General features: G+C 44.5%; 1 protein-coding gene across 2 annotated transcripts in view; it reads left to right on the forward strand.

The window, feature by feature from the left end:
- The first annotated feature begins 778 nt into the window (after positions 1–778).
- PAK1 (p21 (RAC1) activated kinase 1) overlaps positions 779–22,931 on the forward strand; it is a 123,130-nt gene continuing 100,977 nt past the window's right edge. The window contains exons 1-2 of one of the 2 annotated variants that reach the window (XM_036324886.1): positions 779–1,309; positions 2,532–2,685. The gene's annotated coding sequence lies outside the window, so the exon portion shown is untranslated. The remainder of the gene's footprint in view (positions 1,310–2,531; positions 2,686–22,931) is intronic. The other variant, XM_036324885.1, reaches the window with a different exon arrangement.

A 22,931-nucleotide genomic window follows, 5' to 3' on the forward strand; every position in this document is an offset into this window, starting at 1 on the left:
ATCATGTTAAGGACACACAGGTACTACTTATTATGGAGAAACTGTTTCTTAGAAATGTTAAGGTCCGGTCACTAACATTTGTACAGCTGGGATTTGAAGGAGAACATCCGATTTCAGACCTTCAGTCACTAATGTTTCAGGTTTGGACATGTGGGATTTCAGGTACGGCGCAGGGTAAGTGATGCTGTCCAGGAGGCACCGGGAAACACAGAAGCCGAGCTCAGGGGAAAGGTAGGGGTTGGGCGTAGTCTCCGTGGTAGGAGAAGGACGGGAAAGGAGGCCCATTTTTTTCAACGTCAGTTCAAATCTCTATTATTCTTTGTTCCCCAGCCCCTCCCCCTACAGAACTCCAAGTCGTATTATAAATGCCGGGCTCTGGGGTCACAGGAGGTGGGGTGGTTTGCAAATTCTGCTCTTGGCAATGGTCTAGCTAGCAGCTGATGCGGAGGAGCTTAGTAACCTGAAGAGGACCCCAAGACCTTTAAGCAGTCTTTTTCCACCTTGACCCGACCGTCATCGCCCCGAGAAATCGCCTCCTAATCTTCCCGGAGAAAGGCCGGGTCCAAGGAGCCAGCGGCAGTAGAGTTGGAGGCGAGGGGACAGATGCGGGAGCAATGACGTCATGCGGCCGCCGGGTGATTCCCCAGCCTCTGGCGTCATGCGCCGATGACGTCACTCCAGGCGCTCGCCTGCCCCCACGCCTGGGCCGGCCGCGCTCACGTAGGTCGGTCCGGGCCTCCCCGCCCCCTCCCACCTGCGGGAGGCGGGGCGGGCGGGACTCCGCCGCCTCGCCCGGGAGGGGGTTGGGGCCGGTGGGAGAGGCGGTCGCCCGGCCCCGCGGCGCACAATAGCGCGGCAGCGGGCGGGGGCGCGGCTGCAGCTGGAGCCCGAGGTGCCGGCGGCCACCGACGCCCCTCGGCCTCCCCCGCACACGCCTCCCTTCGGCTCGTCCACCGCGTCTCCGCGCGCCTCCCTGCCCGGCCCGCGCCCCGCTCCCCGCTCCGCCGGCGCGTTCCCCTCATCCTCCCACCCCTCGCCCGCTCCGCGCTCGGATCCCCTCCCAGGGCGGTCTCCCACTTCGGCCCGGCGGCCCGCGAGCCCCCACACCCGCCCCGCAGCACCCCTGCACCCGCGGCGTCCGACCCCTCCCGGCCCGAGGGGATCCCCGGCCCGGCCCGAGCGCGCGGCGGCGGGAGCGAGAAAGTGAGGCGGCCCCGCGCACCCCCGGCTCGGCCGCCGCCCCCGGCTGGAGGAGGAGGAGGAGGAGGAGGAGGAGGAGTAGCCGAGTCCAGCCGAGCGAGCGCGGAAGGTGAGGGCGGCCTCCGCGGTGCCCCGGCGTCTCGGGCAGCCCGGCTGGGGCGCGGGGCGGGGGCGCGCGGGGGGGGGCCCGGGCCCATTCATTCCCCGCGGCGAGGGCGGGCGGCGGCGCCAGGTGAGTGGAGGCGGGGCCGCCGCCCGCGAGGTGGATGGTTCCGTCCGACCAACAAAGGCCCCCCGGTGCACACATCCGCGCGGCCGCGGTCTCGGACTGGGGGGCCAGGGACCCCGAGAGGGGGCGGGCGGGGAGGGGAGGGGCGGGGCCGGGACCCCGGACAGGTCCGGGTCTGGGAGCGACTCTTTCCCCAACTTTGCGGTCCCCCGGCGCTGACCTTGGCCCGCGATCGGGAGCCCCGCAGGCGGCGTCCGGGTTGCTGTGCGTGGAGAGGGCGCCCCTGCCCGGGCCGGGGAGTCACCTGTGGGTCCCACTCCTGGCAGAATTCGAGCGGCTGGAGCCGGACTCCTGCAGCCCCTCCCCCACAGCGGGATGCGCCGTAACTTGTAGAGTTTAACCCCAACAGGGAGGGGAGAGAGAATTATTTTATGCTGATTATTCCATGTCAATGATTATAGCCTTCACTGGCTTGAACATTTAACAGCAAACACGGGAGGGAGTGTTTTTGGAAGAATACTTGAGAAGTTGTGGGTGTTTGTGGGTGTTGGGAGCAAAGTGCTTGTGTTGGTTCAACTCGGTGGATAACTGTCTTATGCTTTTTCCCCCCTGGCACTGTGAAAGGTGAGGGGAAGGGTTAGGACTATGGTTACCGAAAAAATTCAAATTCATAAGACTAGCCTTTAAGAATTGTTCCTGAGAAAAGTCTTTTTTTAAAAAAATATGTTTTATTGAATTTTTACAGAGAGGAAGGGAGAAGGATAGAGAGTTAGAATCATCGATCAGCTACTTCCTGCACACCCTCTATGGGGTTGTGCCCGCAACCAAGGTACATGCCCTTGACCGGAATCGAACCTGGGACCCTTCAGTCCCAGGCCGACGCTCTATCCACTGAGCCAAACCGGTTAGGGCCTGAGAAAAGTCTTTACTTTTGCCTTCTGTGTGTTTGGGCTCTCTCAACTTTGTCAGGAGAAAGCAGGAGCCGACAGTACACCGATGCCTCATTGATCTTACCTTGTGACTTCACCGCCTTCTTGTGACCTTGAGCAGGTTATTGCCAGCCTTCAAGTTCCAGGAGTTTGTTTTTATGCCCTCGACACAGGTACCAAGCACCGGCTCAGCTTTCAGGACTCCCCTGGAGAATCCCCCTTCTCCCACTCTGGAGTCTTTGCTAGCATCCACTCCCAAACTCCTCTCAGGCAAAGCCAACTTCTCCCCGGAGCCCTCAGCGGCCTGCAGGATTTACCACAGCATCGGTAACATATTTTGTTCTTGTTATGTTTCTGTTTGGGAAATCCTCCATCCAGGTGCCCGTGGAATCCACCTCACCTTAAGGAAACTCTACTTCTCAAAAAGGGTTTTGGGAATATGGACTCTGAAACATTCCCTGAAGTTTATCCATATCCTTACCTGGAGGAGCTCATGGGTTTATCTGGTTAATTTGCTTATTTAGCCATCCCTTGACCCTACATTACTGGAGTCGGGAGAGCTACTGTGTCCAGGCCTCCTGCTAGGGCGATGGGGATTCAGAGTCTATTAAAGACTTTCCGTGTCTTCCAAGAGCTCAAAGTCTAGTGGGTGAGGTAGACATGTAAACAGTGAGACCTGCTCTGATCTCCCGGGGACTCCCGTAGTTCAGGGAGCAGTGTGCAATAATTGAGGCTGCTGGACCTGTTTTACAAGGTTTGTCTTGGCCAGTGAGTCGTACTGGGAAGGTGGTGACCTGTCTCACATCCACAAGACAGCACTTGATAAAAGGCTTGTCTAGCCTGGCTGGTGTGGTTCAGTGGTTGAGCATCCAGCCGTGCCCCAAGAGGTCATGGTTCAATTCTGGGTCAGGGCACATGCCCGAGTTTCGGGCTCAATCCCCAGTAGGGGGCGTGCAGGAGGCAGCTGTTGGATGTTTCTCTCTCTCTCTGAAATCAATAAAAACATATTAAAAAAAAAAAAAAAAAGCTTGTCCAAGTCAATTCAATATACATTTACTAGGCACATGTTATGAGGCCCTGTGCTGAGCTTGGAGGAAGCAGTGCTTTCTGAAAGGAGGGCACTGTGTATCCAGAGAAATCTTTGTAAAACAAAACCCATCCTATAAATGTTTCCCTACCCAGATTAGTCATTGCCTAAGGATGCATTTTCAAACTCGAACCTGAATAAGAAGTTTTCAGAGACCAGACTGCTGCCTACCGTTGCAGCCTCACTGTAACTCCCCTGCCACACTCTTCTTATCGCTGCTTTTGCTTGGGCTGGTCTTTCTCCCCCAACGCCAGCCTTCCACCCTCTACCTGCCTGTGGGGGAGTGCTTGTTGGACCTCCGGAAGCAGCAGTCCTTAGTCTCTCCTCCTGTTACCTCCATAGAATGAGTTACTCCTTTATTCTCTGGCTCCTGTACACACCACTCTTACAGCACTGTTGCAATTATTTGAGTTTGTGCCTGTCTTTCCCATTAGCCTGTGAATTTCGCGAGGGCAGGACCTGTTTAGTTTTAGTGTCTTAACAAAGTTGCGTGCACGGATACCTGTTTTTAAAAGGAAGGAATGGATGGATGAAGAAGCAAGTCAAGGCCCAGGAGATAGAGGATGTCTGATCCTTTGGGCTAGAACAGTGATCTCTAAGTGTGGTCCCAGCACCAGCAGCATCAATGCCATCTGGGAATTTGTTGGAATTGCAAATGATTTGTCCCATAACTGAGTAACTGTGGTTGGGGCTGGCCCTTTAAATACAGTTCCTCATGTTGTGACCCAACCATAAAATTATTTTCGTTGCTACTTCATCACTGTAATGTTGCTACTGTTATGAATCGTAATATAAATATCTGATATGCAGGATGGTCTTAGGCGACCCCTGTGAAAGGGTCGTTTGACCGCCAAAGGGGTCACGACCCACAGGTTGAGAACCGCTGCTCTAAAACCTCTGCTGTAACAAGCCCTCCAGGTCAGCGGTCGCCAACCTCTAGGACCTCACGGACCACCGGTTGTCAACCCGCTGCTCCTGGTAATTCTGATACTTGATAGTTTGAAAACCGCTGAGTTAAAAGATCTTGTTTTGATAAGACCAGGTCCTTGCCATCCCCCCTCTCCCTCCCTTCTCTTTCAGAGCACTTACTGCCTGGCAGTTCATTCTAGTCCACCTCTGTATGCCTTCCTTTTGCCACTAGATTGAGCGCTTACTGAGAGCAGAGAATTTTGTCTGTTTTGTTGACTAGCTTTTCTTCCCGTTTCTATCTGTCTTTCTCCAACAAGCTTAGAATAGTGACTACATGCAGGCACTCAGATATTTGTTGAGTGAATAAGATGATTTAGTCCCATTTACTGCCAGCTGCTACATTGGGGTTTTATTCAATAGTTCTCAGATTGAAGAGGAACCATGCTTTAATATGAAAATCCAAGTGGATTCTGATATTTTTTTGGGGGAATTTATTTTAGACTGAGCTTTTCTTCCCGTTTATATCTGTCTTTTCTTCCCGTTTATATCTGTCTTTCTCCACTAAGCTTGCAGGATTTTTTGGCCTTTGTTCTTGTAGTCAAGACCTGAAAACTGCTGTTGAAATATCCTAGGCCAGGATTGTTTCTTAGGGATTTGCGACTTGGTTTTGCAAGTCTAAATGAGCACCCTAACTTTTGAGCCTTTTAACTTGAAACTGTCTCTTCCGGATCTCCTGTGGTTTTGTTTTTCTCTAGTGATACTTAAAGCCCTACGGAGGCCTGTTTGACTCCACGCAAAGGTTTTTCTTCCTTATGAAGCTCTTAAAATATATTTTTTCTTTCACTTTCTTATTAGCCATAAGATACAATATCCAGTTTTCTCCTTTCCTAACTTCCCTCTGAGAGATTGGCTTCGTTTGTTCATTCACTTATTTATAAACATTTATTGAGTCCTTCCCTACCATGTGCCAAGCCCCATTCTGGGACAGGGTGTTCAGATATACATACTCAATGCTTTAAGGAGTTAAAGATATCACAAAGATATCATTTTAAGATTTGGTGTGACAAATCTTAAAATGAAGGGATAAAGTGAGGGGTAAAAAGTGATGTATACTCATAAAGATGGGAGAAGGCTGTCTTTCTAATCCTGCCTCCCTCACCTCAGTTTAGGAATAGTTTATCAAACAAGCATTATTTTAATAAACAGACTTTAAACATATTTTCAACTAAGAGGTTGAAGGCTTTTGGGGAAAACAAAAATAAAAATCATGGTAGAATCAGCAATTGCTAATCTGAGATAATTCAATTCTGAGAGAGAGAGAGAAGAGGAGAGGAGAGGAGGGGAGGGGAGAGGCGGGGAGAGGAAGGGAGGGGAGGGGAGGAGAGAGAAAACATCAATGATGAGAGAGAATTATTGACTGGCTGCCTCCTGCAGGCCCTCCACTGGGGATTGAGCCCCCAGCCCGGGCATGTGCCCTGATCTATAATAGAACTGTGATCTCCTGGTTCATGGGTTGATGCTCAACCCTTGAGCCACGCTGGCTGGGCCCTTTCTCCCTTTTTATCTTTCTAAATCATAACCAGAAAGTAGGGAAAAAACTTTTTTGTTTGTATAGTAAAGAGAGACGTATAAGGTTATCAAAAGGACACACTGCTTCATAGATGTCATTTTAATTCCTAAAGACTAATGTAATTTGGAGATGGGGGAATAATGAAACCAGAAGAAAGTCAGGAGACCTTAATTTGTTTCTATATTACTGCATGACCGTACGAAGTGATTGATCCCTGTGCCTCTTCTCCTAATTGTAAAATGGGGATAGTAAAAGTTTCTGTGACCAGCTTACAAGGTTATGAAGCAACTTAAGTAAAATATTGAATATAAAGAAACCTTTGAAAAGTATAATTGGCTAGCTAGTTGTTAGCGGGTCGTAAACTTACTCAGTAGTTTATTGTACACCTGTTATGTACCAGCCACTGTGTGAGATGTTTTTTTCAATCTTCAGAATAAGCATACGGGATGATGGCCAGCACTTCTCTTTCATGGGTAAGGAGGTTGAGGCTCAGACTGGCAAAGGGAACTTGTTCAAGGTTTTGCTGAAAGTAGGTGGCAGACTTCATTTTCAGTCGATACCCACCTGATACCAGTTATGCGTTATGCTGTAATCTTTTCGTATGGAGGATATAGTAATGTTTGGCAAGTATATCGCTGTGAGAGTTAAAATACACTTTTTTCCCCCCCATTTAGCCTGCTCCCTTTTTCTGTGCATCGAACGATGGGTGAGGGCAGATGAACATGCATTTACATTTATGTTTCTACAGGGAAAAGGCTAGCATCTTGTCCTGCTGCGTTGGTTCAGTCTTTACAACAGTCCTGTGAGAGAGGTGTTTCCATTTTACAAGAGTTAGGAGACTGCGGATCATAGCAGTCTTGGCTTGCTCAGAGGCACATTATTAGCAAATGACTAAATATTGGTTTAAAACTACATTTTAAGAAATCTAAATGTAGTCCTTTACTTTTGCCACAATATCATATTGCCTTTTAAACTCTTTCAAACTAAGCTGTGGCACACTGGAAATGTCACTTTAGAATGCTTCCTGATCTCTCTCTCTTTTAAAAAAAAAAAAATATATATATATTTTTAAGGATTTCAGAGAGGAAGAGAGAGGGAGGGAGGGAGAGAAACATGAACGATGAGAATCATCTATGGGCTGCCTCCTGCACGCCCCCTACTGGGGATAGAGCCCACAACCTGGGCATGTGCCCTGATGGAATGGAACCAGGAATGGAACCAGCCGTCTCCTGGACAAACTCAACCAGCTGAGCCACACTAGCCGGGCTATCTCAGTGGTTTTTCATTTGGCCATGTATTTGAACCACGTCTGAAGATGTTAAAATAAATTGCCTGGCCTCTATCTCAAGTCTACTTAATTAAAATCTCACGGGATCTCTATTTTGGAAGGTTTATAGCTAATTCTGATATGCAGTCAAGATTGAGAAGTACCGCCATATATTACATTTTGCATAAACATGTACTTATTATATGAAAATGAATGTCTTAATTTTTATATAAAGTTCATTTCCTAAACACATTAAGCCTCAGGCATTGTCATGGGCTCTGACAAAACAGATGAATCATACATACCTGGTTCCTACCCTTAAGTTTATAGTTGAGAAACAGAGATGTCCATAGGCAATAATACTATATTGAGATAAAAAGGACACATGGAGATTTGTGCTGTGCAAAAGGCATCTACTCCGCCTGAAATGGGGATAGCCTGGCAAACCTTAAGGGAAGTGTCACCTAAGTTGGGTTCTGAGAGTTGAGCAGAGCTTAACCCAGTACAGTGGGGGAGGGGGAGGAGGAGAAGGAAGGAGAGACCTTCCTGAAAGAGAGAAAGCAGTATGAGGGCTAGCAGCTTGAGAGCATGTTTGGGGAACCGTGATTAGTTCGGTGCACCTAGAGGAGAGATGCAAGGCGGGGAGTGGTAAAACTCTCTGGGTTAGCTAAAACAGGTATTGTTTTATCTCTGTTTCATTGAAGAGAAAACAGGAGTTAATGGGATTACCTGAGGCTGTATAGCAAAGCTATGATTTGACTCTTGAGTTCTGACTCTTGAGCTTCTGATTCATGCTTCTTCCATCACATCAGAGCTGCCCGGACCTTTACAGTGTTGTGGGGCTCAGACCAGCTCCCTGGATAAATGCACAGCAACTGCGAAGTTGTAAAGTGCTTGACTCACATTGTCTATTAATTGGGAGTTAGGACTAAGTGGTCTATAAGAGTGCTTTTAACTCAAGAATCTGTGGGCAGTTTCTAGGATTTTCCTTAATTGCGGAAATAAACATTCCCCTCCTCCCCTGAAATTGATAACCAGGGTCCAGTGAGCTAAAATCTTGTCAGATAGGTAGTCACTCTTCCAGTTTGAGGGTCTTCACTCAATCTCCCATGTTTGTTTTTAAAGTACATTTATATTTTTAAATGTAAAAGTGATACATGAAAGTGATGCATGGTTCTCAGAAAATGTGAAGGATACAGAAGAAAAAAAGGTAAAACAACAAAACCGCCACCACAACAAAGTCCATCAGTTTTATTGTAGAACTATAACCGGTAGTAGCATTTCATCTATTTCCTTCTAATCTTTAAAAACAAAAAAACAAAAACGAGTTTGGGATGTGATTTTTCTCTTTCTCAAGTATCCCCTTTTCCCAATCTTATGTTGAGGGTAAATGAGATAAAAAAACCAATCGACATCATCAGCTTCATTACAACTGACCTTTAAGGTGTTTAGTGCCAAATACCTTACATTTGATTTTTCATTTAGAGTCTGTAATATTTTGCTGTATTTGTTTTATTGCATATCTGCCCTCTCTTAATTTATTTATTCATCAATCCATCTTATTTCAAAGCATGTATCAGTACACTTCACCTTTAAACACTTTAGCATTCATATAATTATTTGTTTATATAGAACCACAGTCTTACTGTTTACACTATGGCATTGTTTGATTAATGTCTATCTGCCCTAAGCTCCAGAGAAGCATTTCTCTTGAAGGCATTCTCCAAAGAGAATAAGTTTGTTTTTTTTTTAAAAATATATATTTTATTGATTATTGTTTTTAACAGAGAGGAAGGGAGAGGGATAGAGAGCCAGAAACATCGATGAGAGAGAAACATCGATCAGCTGCCTCCTGCACACTCCCCACTGGGAATGTGTCTGCAACCAAGGTACATGCCCTTGACCGGAATCGAACCTGGAACCCTTCAGTCCACAGGCTGACGCTCTATCCACTGAGACAAACCGGTCAGGGCGAGAGAATAAGTTTTAACATAGCACCTTTTACCTTAAAATAAATAGTATCTTTCTTTTTTGGTCACTGTTGTATTCACAATTCCTAGCATGTAGTAGGCACTCAAATATTTTTGGATTGAATAAAAGTGGAACCAGCATTCAAACTGAGATCCATATGACTTCGTCGCTAAGAACATTTATTTGATTTTCTTAAGTTCAACAAACATACAAGAATCCCTTCAGTGTCTGGTGTTGGGAGAGAGGAGAAGAGACCTCACTGTGCTAAATGTTTAGCTGCCCAGTGCAAATATCTCTGACCTGAGTCAAAGTTGAAGGCAAGCCCTTCAGCTGAGGATGTGGAAAATTCTTAAACCAATTACCACCTACTTTGCCGTTGTGTGTGGGTGTTCATTTTATTTGAGTTGAGGCATTACATGTTCCTGAAAAATGGCCCTGGACGGAGGCATTTGTTGGGATATTTGCCTTCCAGAGGGTCCTTTCTTTTTAGTACTTACTATCAAAGGCAACATTTCAAAATGGGCAGCTGTGTGTGTGTGTGTGTGTTTAGATTAGTATGATTTCTTTAATAAGGCCTAACATAATGTTAGCTTTCTTCCATTAAAAATAACAGAGCTAACAGAGCTCTATTTCACAAACTGTTTTGTAACACTATTAAGACATTTAAGCTGAAACCGGTTTGGCTCAGTGGATAGAGCGTCGGCCTGCGGACTGAGGGGTCCCGGGTTCGATTCCGGTCAAGGGCATGTACCTGGGTTGCGGGCACATCCCCAGTGGGAAGTGTGCAGGAGGCAGCTGATCGATGTTTCTCTCTCATCGACGTTTCTAGCTCTCTATCTCTCTCCCTTCCTCTCTGTAAAAAATCAATAAAATATATTAAAAAAAAAAAAGACATTTAAGATTCAGCCATGATTCCATCATTCTAATAAACTCTTTTTTCTTTTATATATAAACATACAAAGTTACATAGTTATAATCACAATGTAGACCTAAGTTTATTTGCCCTTTTTTCTTGACCTATAAACATTTCTCCATATAACTTCTTACTGTTTGTTATAAAATTTAAGATGATATTCCAATATTTGCTTAAAGCCTTTGTATCTCTTATACCAGAGAAACATAATGAGTAGAATTCTTTCTCAGGGAAATCTCAGTTATGCTCTTGAGGCCTTTCAACTGACTAGATGACGCCTACCCAGATTATGAGGGGTAGCCTCCTTTATTTATTTATTTATTTATTTATTTATTTATTTATTTATGTATTAATCCTCACCAGAGTATATTTTTTTCCATTGATTATCAGAGAGAATGAAAGGAGGGGAGGGGAGATAGATAGATAGATAGATAGATAGACAGATAGAAAGAAAAGAGAGAGACCTTCATGTGAGAGAGACACATCCATTTGGTTGCCTCCTACACACACCCTGACTGGGGCTGGAATCAAACCTGCCTATGTGCCCTTGACCAGGAATTGAACCTGCCACCCTCTGGTGCACAGGCTGATGCTCTAACCACTGAGTCATGTGGGCCAGCCTTAGCCTCCTTTGTTTAAGTCAGTGGATTGTAGATGTGTCCCATCTCTACAGAATGCATTCACTACAGCACATAGATCACTTCTAATTCAATAAGTGGATACTATAGCCTAACCTAGTTGTCACATAAAATTCAAACATCACAGTCATTTGGGTCTTTCTTTTCCTGTTGTAAATTACACTGTAATTTTTATCTATAACTAGAGGCCCAGTGCATGAAACTCATGCACTGATAGGGTCCCTCGTGGCTGCTGGCTGCCGGCCAGGTATTCCCTCCCTTCCCCTGGCCTGCCCCACCCCCTGGTCAAACTCCCGGACAACTCCTGGTTGAGGGGACAATTTGCATACTATGCTTTTATTATATAGGATACTATATATTGCTTTTGCCTTTCAAAAATTATTTTTTTTTAGAATAAATTCCCATAGGTAGGAATACTGGGTCAAGGGGTCCGCAGCCCTAATGGGCTCTTGACGGGATTTTATATTTGCAAACTACCACCTCAGCCTTTCTCTTAATGACATCTTAAGGGACCTACTCATTTCCCATTTCTACAAACCTGGTTTTCTCCCTGGGATTTTGGCTCTGGAATCAGCTGCTTTTCTTCAGGGGTTTCTTCCGTTTTCCCCTCAGTCCCCACTTGTCACTTTCTCCGCTGCCCTTCTCCTCACCTCTCTCTGTGCCCCAGACTTTGGCTCACATAGCACATAAAATTGAAGCTTCATATTCCTACTATTAAATCTAAGTATCTGCTTGGATTGGCACCCATTTTTGCCTTTGCCCCTTCTTTTACAAGGAAGGAAGCGATTCAAGGAAAGGCCTGCTCCTTCATATGCTCTTAGATTTCTTCCCAAGGTTCCGTCTTAGAAACCTCACTTCATTGTATCTTTCCATTTTGCTTTCTACTGAGTTACCATAAGCAACTTTCAAATGTTCTATTTAAAGGAAAACAATTTCCCCCTTCCCCACCAATCAAAAGCATTCTTGAGATCCTGTCAGGCTCCAGCTAAATCCTATCTTTGCTCTGCTTCACACCCAGTCTTTTTTAAATAACTGTTTACAACTTATGCTTCCCGTTTCTTACCTCCTATTTACTTGGCAGCCTACTCCACTCCACTCTATCCCACCAGCTTATCACAACTGCTCTCTCTAAGGCCCCTAATAACCTCTATGGTGTCAAATGTTAAATAATAAGCAAATTCCTCCCTCCCAACCTTAACCACCCCACCCCCCAATAATCTCCTTAACATTATCCTAATATTCAATTGTAGCTCAAATGTCATACTTTTTTTTTTTAATACTTTGAAACAGAATCCAGATAAGGGCCACACAGAGAGATTGGTTGATATGTCTTTCATGTCTCTCGTAATCTCTAAATCCCCTGTCCCCAGCCCTGTCAGTTTATTTGTTGAAGAAACCACATTGTTTGTCCTGTAGAGTTTCCACTGTCTGGATTTTTCATCTTTCTAGTATAGTTTAGAAAGTTCCTTGGTCCTGGAGGTTGGCAGCTGAGCGCATAGGGAGCCCATGGGAGTCCGGAAAAAAAAAAAAAAGTTCCTTGGTTCTGAGTATATGTTACTTGTAAGTTAGTATCTGGAGGCTTGCTCAGATTCAGGTTTTTGTTTTGTTTTCATGACCACTTCATAGGTTTGGTGTGTTCTTTCAACAAGAGGCTCGTAGTGCGTGGATGTCCCTCTTTCTGTGATGCTAGCAGCCGTGGAATTTCCTTTGCCATTCTTTTTTTTTTTTTTTAATTGATTTCAGAGAGGAAGGAAGGAGAGAGAAAGAGATAGAAACTTCAATGATGAGAGAGAGTCATTGATTGCTTGCCTCCTGCACGCCCAACACTGGGATCAAGCTTGCAATCCAGGCATGGGTCCTGACCAGGAATCGAAGCTTGACCTCCTGGTTCACAGGTCGACACTCAACCACTGAGCAATGCTGGCCCAGCCAGCTTGGAATTCTTTTCTTCTTTTATGCTTTCAAAATTCTTCATTCTTCAAGATCCATCTTGGATGCCATTATTTCTATGCAGGCTTCCAGTCCAAATCCACCATCCATGATTATAATTTCCTGAAGGGTATGCACACTGAATGTTGTGTTTCCCCTGAATTCATATATTAAATCCTAATGCCTGATGTGATGATATTTGGAGATGGGGCTTTTGGGAGGTCATGAGGTCATGAGGGTGGGTCCCTGATGAGTAGGATTAGTGCCCTAAATTCATATATTAAATCCTAATGCCTGATGTGGTGATATTTGGAGATGGGGCCTTTGGGAGGTTATGAGGTCATGAGGGTGGGGCCCTGATGAATGGGATTAGTGCCATGATAGAGGAGACCTCAGAGAGCTTCCTTGCCCCTTCTGCCATGTGAGGACACAGGGCAAAGAAAGCCATCTATGAACCAGGAAGAGGTTCTTATCAGACACTGAATCTCCTGGTGCTTTGATCTTAAACTTCCTAGTCTCCAGAACTGTGAGAAATAACTTTCTCTTGTTTGTAAGCCATCCAGTCTATGGCATTCTATTTAAGCAGCCCAAATGGACTAAGACAAGGTAGGACTCGGTGTTTTCCCTTGCATCTTTAACAGTGCCTGGCATATAATAGGCTCTCAATAAATACTTCTTGAATGACTGAATAAAGTAATTTACTTATTTACTCACTCAACAAATATTTATTAAGCTTTTCTGAATTTCCAAAGCACTCTCCCCATACTTTGCACTATAATTAGATATATAGAAATTTGTTTGTTATCCATAGGAACTGATCACTTATAAAATTAGTCCCCACTCAGACATCCCTCCCAGCTGACCATTGGGCTTACCATTACCTAGTCAATAAATGCCTTTCTAATGATAGGACTAACATCCAACAATACAATGCAAATAGATTCTAAAGTGAAAACTGACATTTCTGCAGAACATGAAGAAATTTATGCATGTGAAATAAAGTGATATTGGAGAATGGCTTGAAACACACAAAATTGATAAATGGGGGTTAGGTAAAGTTAGGCCAGTTTAAATTGAAGGGCAAATTAGCATGAGTAATGACATAATAGGAGATTCCGAGGACAATGATTTGAGTAACAAAGAATTAAGAGAGACTCTAGGGAAAAACTGGCGAAGCTCTTGAATATTTTGACAGAATTGATCCTCTTGATCAACGTGTGTCGAAAGCCAAATGTGAAGTGACAGATGTTCTTTGTTTTAGGAATTACCTTCATGGCAATTATAACTTAAATTTTGTTAAATCAAAAATTACAAAAATTTTGTTTTGTGTTTATCTTATAAGTTAAAGGCCCAAACAACTTTAAAAAAAATTTATTAGGGAACTTTGATCCCTAATAAGTTAACTTAAATGGCATTTGTGGATATTAGTTGTCCTCAGATAGCAAGAACCCCTCTGTATGTACCTGTACCCCATGGGATTTCGTTCCCTGAGATTGGGGTTGTGCTAATTCATTATATTCCTGTGGGGCCTGGCTCAGAATCTGATACATGGGAGATATCTAATAAAATATCTAATAATGCAGAGAGATAAGAAGTGAATAATTGAAGGGATTTGGAAAAGCTCCTTGAAAAGAATGTTTGGTACAGAGCTATTATGGCAGGTGGGGGAGTAGGGTTTGCCGACATCCTTTGTTAGGTCCAAAGGAAAACCTCTCGTCTTCCTTTTGCCAGCTCCTGCCTAGGGTCCGCTTTAATATTCAGAGTCTGTGGTCTGCCCCGATGGCTCTTGTTCTCATTGTAATTCTTTCTGGAGATTGAGATGGAAATGAGGAAGGTTTGGGGCTGGAGCCTGAACATCCACATTCATGAGAACTTAGAAATGCAGAAGGACCAAATGCCAGGCCTGACCCAAACGAATCCAGGTCAGCCAATCACTGCTTTCCTGGCTCCCCCTTTGTTCTTGAGCCTCCAGCCTCCTATCTGCTGGAGGTTTGTGCTACAGCTGTTTATAGTAATTACTATAATGCTAATGTGCCCCTTAATGAAGGCCTGGAAGAGCATGGTCCCAGCTGGTGGCTAAGAGCTGTGCGGTGCCAGCCTTCAAAGGACCTTTTCACTCACCACAATTGGACTAAGCACCTGAATACCTTTTCCCATTGTTTTTGAAACCATGGAAACAGAAGCTGAAAAGTGACCCTAGCTTAGGGAGTGTAATTCCTCATTTCATGAATTGAGGGGGGGAAAACTCTTCAGAGACGATTAAAGCTCATGCCAGATGAATAATTCCATGCCTCCCCTTTTAACAAAGTTCTGTCTCATGGAAATATAATGTCCTCTCTGAATATCGCATGGCAGTGAAAACCTCTGCCACAGGTCTGACTTTGAATTCTGAGGCCCTGCCACTTCCTGACTGTGTGCTCTGGGGGGAGTTCCTTAACCTCTAGTTTTCGTTTCCTTATTCTTAAAGTGCTTCTAATGATGGATGATACCTGCTGTAGAGGTTTGTTACTAGGATTCCATGGGATAATGCTTGTAAAGCACTCAGTAGATTCTGGTACATAACAAGTGCTTAATAAATACTGGCAAGCATTATTGTGGTTACAGGGTAAAGGACGCTCGAATGAATCTGATGATCAGTGCTTTCTTTCAGCCTTGTCCTTGAAACCTTTGGTCCTAGTTCTCCTCCAGTGAGATTAGTCTTGTGAAAGCAAGGACCTGTCTGCTTGCTTCCCTTTATCCTCAGCATCTATAATAATTTTTAGTGTTTTTAGTAAGTTTTTGGTGGATAAATGAATTCTCTTAGGGAAATTTTCCCTGAAGAACACCTACTTTTAGACACTCCAGTGACTTGAATCTTTCTTTCTTTAAGCTGTTTATATGAATTTGTACTTGTCTTTATAGCATTTGTGTCACGTCCTGATCTTTTCAGATAGCTTTGTTTCCTTATACATTGTAAATCATCAAGAGTGGGGGACTGTGATCCCTGCTATGGTTACTTTCCTATAGCTCCTAGTGTAGCTTTTTTTATTTTTAGTTAGTTATTAGTGCTTAGTAATTACTGATAACTGGCTGTAAAAATCATTTGTATTTAACATTAATTTATTGAGCAAAAACCATTAGATACTGTGGCATCATTTCCAACTCTAAGAAGTTGGGAATTTGCAGGGCCAGTCCTTGGGGGCCAGAGGCACCTTATTGCCTTTGTGAGTGTTGTTCTTTACGGTTGAAATACCCCTTTCTTCTTCCTTGTCCCTTCTGTGCCAGATGTCATATTGCTCATCTTTCAGGGCTCCTCTGTCAAGTCGATTTTCTTCCTTTCCTCTATGATTAACTCCTCTTTCTGTAAATCTCTTTGTGGAGTAAGTGGGTAACTTTTGCAAATGGAATGATTTTGAGGGAGGACGTTTCACATGGAGGGAAGAGTTGATGCAAAGATAGGAGTGGTCAGGGTTCTTACTAATAGGGGCAAGCAGCAGAATCCACTCTGGCAAGTAGTTCAGGGAAAAAGGACTTACTAAAGAGTACCGGGTGTAGATTAAAGAGTTTTTGGGGATTAAAGAAGAAATGGACCCAGACTGAGCTTCCAGGAACTAACTCCCCAGGCTGCACTAAAGAACTGAGCTCTCAAGGATGCCATTGTCTTTGCCATAACAGAAGCTGCAGAATCAGGAAGCTGTTGCCACATCTGCTAGATCTAGATCTGTGCTGCCTCCACTGCAGTTTGTTCCAGCAGAAGGTGTGTCCTGTGGCCAGTCTCTCCCCTCACCTAATCCCGTTCCTAATCAGCCTAGTGTGAGAGCGTCTGATGAGCAGAACCTAAATCACATTTTTTTTTTTATTTTTTATTTTTTTAATATATTTTATTGATTTTTTACAGAGAAGAAGGGAGAGGGATAGAAAGTCAGAAACATCGATGAGAGAGATCGATCAGCTGCCTCCTGCACACCCCCTACTGGGGATGTGCCCACAACCAATGTACATGCCCTTGACCGGAATCGAACCTGGGACCCTTGAGTCTGCAGGCCGACGCTCTATCCACTGAGCCAAACCAGTTCGGCCCTAAATCACATTTAGAAAGGAGTCTGGGAAATACAGTCTTTTTGCTCTCCAACATGTGCAGTACCCAGAGCTAGAAGGGGGTTGGAATAGATATTTAACACATCAATTGACAGATTCTGCCATAGAGAGTATTTAGGTGGCTTGTATGCTTTTCTAGTACCAAATTCTATATCATTTGGAATTCTGTAAGAATTTCTGCACAAATTTGGCTTAAATCATATTGACATTTGTATCAAGCTTGTGTTACTTTTATCCATGAACTGGCTTCCATCATGGTATTGAGTGGACAGGGCTTGTTAATAAATGATAGTATCTACTCACATCCAATCTCACCTCTCCCCTCTACCATCTCCAATCTCCCTCCTCCCTCTCCCTCTCACCTCTCCCCTCTCCCCTCTCCCCTCTCCCCTCTACCCTCTCCCATCTCCCAATCTCCCCTCTCCCTCTCCCTCTCCCCTCTCCACTCTCCCCTCTCCCCTCCCCTCTCCCCTCTCCCCTCTCCCCTCTCCCCTCTCCCCTCTCCCCTCTCCCCTCTCCCCTCTCCCCTCTCCCTCTCCCCTCTCCCCTCTCCCCTCTCCCCTCTCCCCTCTCCCCTCTCCCCTCTCCCCTCTCCCCTCTCCCTCTCCCCTCCCCTCCCCTCCCCTCCCCTCCCTCTCCTCTCTTCTCTTCTTTCTCTCTCTTATTTCTCTCTCTTCTTTCTCTCCCTTCTCTCTCCCTCACACAGAAGGAGAGAGGAGACAGAGAGGTAGAGACTTTATCACCCAAAATGGAAAAAGAATTCTTTTTCGCCCAATTGGATCAACTGAGGCCACTTGCCCATCCCAGAACTGTAAGGGTTTAGTGACATGCCAGGTGCTAAGTGGTTAAGCCTCATTTCTTGAGCTAATGAGTGACAAGGGGAATGGATTACCATGTTAGGTTTGGATGTAGAATAAAACCCTGCCCTGGAGCTATGTTAGGGGGTTAACTTTCCCTTAGGACAGCAATAGTTTTCAAACTGGTCACTGGGGCATGTATTAAAAATACAAATCCTCAGGGCTAGAAGGGGGTTGGAATAGGTATTTAACACATCAATTGTGCCAGCCCTACTGAATAAAGCCTCTGGTGCGGGGCCCCAGGACTGTGTTTTAGCAAGCCCTGCAGATGGTTGTGACTGGGATGACATGGTAAAAGTTGAGAACTGCCTTAGTAACAAGTTGCTGAGGGATGACTGAGGGATAAAGTCAGGAAGGAGGAAGACGGGAGGAGATGCTGGGTGGGCAGCCAACAGCATCCATTTCAAAACTGTGAAGGTGGGTCAGTTCATTGAGGAACCTTGAATGTCTATCTCCCAAGGTGGTTAAGAGATGTAAAACTGGTTAATGTATATGTGAGGGACTGTATAATGAAGGTGGTAGACTATAACAGGGATATAGAAAGTACATTGAGTCCAGCTGGCATGGCTCAGTGATTGAGCGTTGATCCATGAACCAGGAGATCATGGGTCTGATTCCCAGTCAGGGCACATGCCTGGGTTTTGGGCTGGATCCTCAGTAGGGGGCGTGCAGGAGGCAGCCAGTCAATGATTCTCTCTCATCATTGATGTTTCTATCTCTCCCTTCCTCTCTGAAATCAGTAAAAAATATATTTTTTAAAAAAGAAAAGACAGGGCATTGAACTTGGATTCAGGAATTGGGTTCTTACTTCCGTTTCTTTACCTCTTTGAGCTCCAAACTCCTTTTCTGTAAAACTGCTGTGTTAGGAGAATTACATGAATAGATTACATGGAAGTGCCTCGTGCATCATTTAGCATATTAATAAGTAAATATATATGAAAATGATGATGCTTGGCTAACGTAGTATGGGTTACACTCCTAGGACAAGTCTAGATGTGCTCCCTAGGGCTGCCTTTCCTCTGCAGACAATTCCCTTGTTCTCAGTAATTGTTTCAGGTCTTCGGTCCCTGATCATATTCAGAGCTGCTCTGGTTGTACTGAATGAGCGATGGTTTCTGCCTCTGCTGTCTTATCCTGAGGCGTTACATGAATTATTTACTTCAGCTGTCACTGGGATATAGAGGTTTCGTTTTGCTCCTATAACTAATCTGTATTCAGGGTGACGTGACCATACATATTTTATGTTCTGTCTTGGCAGTGTAACTTATTCCTTTTTATTTTCTTCGAGGTCGTTTTAATTTGTAACACTATGTCTTCTTCCTCCTAATTTTTGTTTTTTTTCCACACATTTTACATTTTATAAATATACAATGGTTATAAGTTCCTGTTAAGTTAGAGTGGGAAGGGTGTTCAGGATTGATTTGGAGTTTCTCCCTATTTATATAAAGAAACTGAGACAGGGAAGTAATTTGTCCAAAGTCTTGTATCCTGGTTCTTGCCCTCTTCCTATTTCTTAGCATGGAAGAACTTACCTCTGGGATTAAATCCCATTTTTATTTTTTATTTTTATTTTTTAAAAAATATATTTTATTGATCTTTTACAGAGAGGAAGGGAGAGAGATAGAGAGTCAGAAACATCGATGAGAGAGAAACATCGATCAGCTGCCTCCTGCACATCTCCTACTGGGGATGTGCCCGCAACCCAGGTACATGCCCTTGACCGGAATCGAACCTGGGACCTTTCAGTGCGCAAGCCGACGCTCTATCCACTGAGCCAAACTGGTTTCGGCTAAATCCCATTTTTAAAAAATACTTTTATTGATTTCAGAGAGACTGGGAGAGGGAAAGAGATAGAAACATCAGTGATAAGAGAGAATCATTGATCAGCTGCCTCCTGCATGCCTTCCCCACTGGGGATCAAGCCCGCAACACAAGCATGTGCCCTGACCAGGAATCGAACCTTGAACTCCTGGTTCAGAGGTTGTCGCTCAACCCCTGAGCCATGCCGGCAGGGCTGTTTGCTCTGTAATATTAATTAGTCAGAAGTCACTTTTAAATTGTTTATGTTTGATTGGATTTAGTTAGACATATGCCTGACCTGCTGTAAGTGAAGCAAAGTTGAGTTCCAATCTAGATATAGGGATTATCTAGTGCAGTGATGGCGAACCTATGACACGCGTATCAGAGGTGACACGCGAACTCATTTTTTTGGTTGATTTTTCTTTGTTAAATGGCATTTAAATATATAAAATAAATATCAAAATATAAGTCTTTGTTTTAATATGGTTGCAAATATAAAAAAATTTATATATGTGACACAGCACCAGAATTAAGTTAGGGTTTTTCAAAATGCTGACACGCCGAGCTCAAAAGGTTCACCATCACCGGACTAGTGAATACAGAGTCACGAATCCAGCAGTGGGAAGAAGGGCCCCACCTGGACACACTCTTCCCCTCTAGACATCAGCATGCTGTTCAGATGTGCCAGTATTGGATGCACCAACGTTGTGTTATTAGGTGGCTTGTGGCATTTTCTGTGTTTACATCTGGGGTGTTTGAGGAAGGAATGAAATGGAATGGCTAATTTTTACTCTGTGGTGCTGAGTACTTCTCACATTATCCATACTACAAGTAACAGTTAATGGTTTTAAAAATCTTTTTTTTTTTTTTTTTTCTTTTAGAGGGTTACTGTTGGGTGGCCAAGGAAACCAAAAAAACTGCTTTTCATGAACTTGTTGTTACTAATTAAAGACTAGATTTCCAGCTAAAGGGGAACCTAAGGATTATCCAATCCAACACCCTTATTTTATGAATGAGAAAACTAAGGCCAAGAGAAAAGTAAATAAATCACTCACGCCCTAGCCCAGGGGTCCTCAAACTACAGCCCGCGGGCCCCATGCAAATACAAATATTGTATTTGTTCCTGTTTTGTTTTTTTTTACTTCAAAATAAGATGTGTGCAGTGTGCATAGGAATTTGTTCATAGTTTGTTTTTTTAAAACTATAGTCCGGCCCTCCAACGCTCTGAGGGACAGTGAACTGGCCCCCTGTTTAAAAAGTTTGAGGACCCCTGCTAGCCAGTTAGGCTCAGTGGATAGAGTGTCGGCCCTCAGACTGACAGGTCGTGGGTGTGATTTCAGGCTTGATCCCCAGCCCTGGTCGGGGCATGTGCGAGAGGTAACCAACCCATGTGTCTCTCTCACATCGATGTTCTGTCTTTTCCCCTCCCTTCCACTGTCTCTCAAAAAAAATGAATGGAAAGATATCCTCAGGTGAGGATTAACAAAATAAATAAATAAACAGATCAGTCACTCAATGTTATACAATAAGTTAGTGACAGAGTCAGGACTGCGTTTCTGCAGAACTCCCTCCGCAAGGCACAGTGTCAGAGGAAATGTGGGGTCAGAAAAAGAGTACAGATCTGAGGTCAAAAGATCTGAGAACAAACCATTGTTCTGCCACTTACTGACTCCTTCCTGGGAGTAATGACACTTCCTTAAATGCCAGTTTCTTCATGTATAAAATGGGTTAATGCTGATACCTCTTTTACCTGCCTCATCGGGTCATTATTAGACCAGAATGTGAGATGCAAGGGGGGGGGGGGGAGGCTTTAAAGTGGACAGGGCCAATCTGCTTATGGATTTCTGCTCTACCACCTGTTAACTGTGTGATATTTGGGCAAGCAATTTAATGTCTGTAAACACAGTTTCCTTTGTAAAATTGGGACAGTGATAGCTCCTTTGCAGACTTGTTTTGAGGACATTATATATAAAGCACTCAGAATGGTGCATGGCACATGATGGGTGTTCAGTAGGCGAGATCTTCGCAGAACACTTAATTCTGTCTTCTCAGAACCTTTCCTCTAGGCTTAAAATAGACATAGCAGAGCTTGTTGTTCTGTGGCTTTAAAAGTGTTCTGTAGAATTTGATTTGGAGGCTGTAGGTGGGGCAAGGTATGGCTTTCCTTTTAGTCAGGTTTCCATTTTAAACTGTAGTGGCCCAGGGTCAGTCTCCTGTCCAGGGAAGAGCCCCTAGAGATGGGAGGCGGTGAATGTGGCGAAGTGACTGGAGGAAGAGGTGGAGGAAGCGTGGTGGTTGGAAAACCCAGGAGGGAGAATGGAAATGCGAAAAGTGGTGCTACCTTTGGCAGCGCTGCCGGCAGCCCCCTGAACGTTATGCCAGGACCTTAGTGGTGAAACATTTTTTCGTTATGATCTTAGTTTCTGACACTGTAAAGGTGCCTCAAAGTCTTGGGAGCAAGCCCAAGTCCTCTCTTGCCCCAAATACATGACCACAGTAGATACGCAATATATTTTCTGTGAAAGAATGACTTTCTGAAGTGGCCCCTGGAGGTCCGTTTGTCTCTGGTGGCCCCTAATCTCTCATTCGGCTCCACCTGGCAGAGATACTTGTATTTAACTAGGCGCTTCTAGTTTTTAATCTAGCAGAGGTTCTCAACCTGTGGGTCGCGACCCCTGAAAGTACATCCTGCATATCAGATATTTACAATACGACTCATAACAGTAGCAAAATTACAGTTATGAAGTAGCAACGAAAATAATTTTATGGCTGGGGGTCAGCACAACATGAGGAACTGTATTAAAGGGTCGCGGCATTAGGAAGGTTGAGAACCACTGAAGGATTTGCAGGATTTTGGGTGTTGGGTTTTTTTAAAACTTTGCTCTACTGCTGACTTCCCTTTGCAACCTTGGTCAGGCCAGACGCCTATTTCCTTCATCCTAAGTCACCTGTGGGACCTGCCAGGTTTCTCTTCCTGGTTTTTAATGCTGGGATGGGGTTTGTGGTTCTAATGCACAGTAGCTGGGGAACATGAAATCTGCCTGATCAGGCGAACGCCATTTCCTCAGAGGTTCCCGAAAGCACAGTGTGGATAGGTTCTCTCCTCCTGCTCCTGTCAAGAAGGGTCCTCTCAAACAAACCATTAATTCAGTAAACACGTGCAAGGCGTGTACACTATGGATCAGACACTCCCCTGCGTGTTTTAAATACATGATCTCATCAAACGGCAGTAACTGTGCGTTAGGCTGATGAGATTGCTCTCAATTTCACAGATCAGGAAGATGGAATTTTGATAAAGGAAATGACTTGCCTTTGCTAGTCAGGGTAAACTCGGGATTTGAACCCAGGTCTTTATGACTCAAAGATGATTACTGATTGCCATGTCTGTGGACCTTCCCAGAATGGCAGTTCCTTGAAAGCCAGGGTCTTGTCTGATTCAAATTTGCGTTTCCTATTCTCAGCATAGGAACTGAAATATGATAATTTTTACTGAGCACTTAATGCATTGGAAAGTCATAGATGCGGAGAGGAGGACAGTTGGGATGAGGTATTGAG

This window comes from Myotis myotis, unplaced genomic scaffold (assembly GCF_014108235.1).
Source record: "Myotis myotis isolate mMyoMyo1 unplaced genomic scaffold, mMyoMyo1.p scaffold_m19_p_10, whole genome shotgun sequence".
Lineage (NCBI taxonomy): Eukaryota > Metazoa > Chordata > Mammalia > Chiroptera > Vespertilionidae > Myotis > Myotis myotis.